Source organism: Seriola lalandi, unplaced genomic scaffold, assembly GCF_002814215.2.
Source record: "Seriola lalandi dorsalis isolate HSWRI2012SDOR001 ecotype SW California unplaced genomic scaffold, Sedor1 jcf7180002054538, whole genome shotgun sequence".
NCBI lineage: Eukaryota > Metazoa > Chordata > Actinopteri > Carangiformes > Carangidae > Seriola > Seriola lalandi.
In genome coordinates this window covers 309041-309987 of record NW_019525091.1, presented here as the reverse complement: position 1 = coordinate 309987, position 947 = coordinate 309041, and the positions used below count along the sequence as shown (strand labels likewise).

General features: G+C 33.9%; 2 protein-coding genes across 3 annotated transcripts in view; both read left to right on the top strand.

The window, feature by feature from the left end:
* Positions 1–947, top strand: part of LOC111661204 (major histocompatibility complex class I-related protein 1-like) — a 124696-nt gene that overhangs the window by 38324 nt on the left and 85425 nt on the right. The window lies entirely within an intron of this gene.
* LOC111661202 (N-formyl peptide receptor 1-like) overlaps positions 1–947 on the top strand; it is a 14366-nt gene that overhangs the window by 1936 nt on the left and 11483 nt on the right. The window contains exon 1 of one of the 2 annotated variants that reach the window (XM_023414696.2): positions 1–48. The exons of the other annotated variant lie outside the window; for it this stretch is intronic. The gene's annotated coding sequence lies outside the window, so the exon portion shown is untranslated. The remainder of the gene's footprint in view (positions 49–947) is intronic. 2 annotated transcript variants of the gene reach the window in all.

Here is a 947-nt window from a genome sequence, read left to right as displayed (position 1 = left end):
ACTGAAGCAGCAGACCTCAGCGCTGTGATATCAGCTGGACATCTACAGGTAAGTCAGGACATTTCTGATTTCACAGATGATCTTTGTTACACATTTAGAGACCACAGTAAACACACTTGTTGCATGACGTGTTTTTACCAAATACATTATATTTGAAACAGAAACACTGGCTGGATTATGTTCACTGGCAGGGTTTAGGGAGATTAAAGAGCTTTAGTATTCAATGGAAGTCACATTGAGGTGGTTGGAGTTTATAGCCGAGGATTGAGGCAACAAAAACACTTTTGGTAAAACTTCACTGATGTTGGGACTCGTGTGAATTAATAAATTAGTTCCTAAACATCAATGTTAATACAGCAGAGAATTTGAGATAATTTTCATTATTCCACAAGTAAAACTTGTCCAAGTGATGCATCACGGTTGACGCTGGACTTTGAGTTTTACAAGAAGTCTTATCCTTTTTGGAGTTTACTGATTTCCACCAAACATAATGTACATTTTTTTTTAAAGTAAAAGTGATTTAAACTTATTTTCAGCTCCATGTTATGTTTCCTCACATCAATACATCAAACTCTTTGCTGCTGTTTCTGGTAAATGTGGTCATCTTTGAATTTGGGCTTTGGTTTTTGCAAAAACATTTTCACCCACAGATGCTGAAAAAACAAAACAAAAACAGGATGTACAAGTTTAATGTTGGGCTTATCGTAACAAAATTCTTATATGGGCTCATATTGCTTCTAATAATTTCCTGAATTGATTTAAACATTTAAACAAACAACATTTTCACCTCGCAACCCCAACAAAGTTCCCCTTTAACTTTAATTTGATTAAGCTTTCAATGACCTGAAAAGGTAAAAACCCTTCTCCTCATTTAAGAAAAGAAAAAAAGCAAAGATTGAAAAAAGTCTGAAAATAAAAAAATAAACCCAACTTCTTTCTTAAAATCT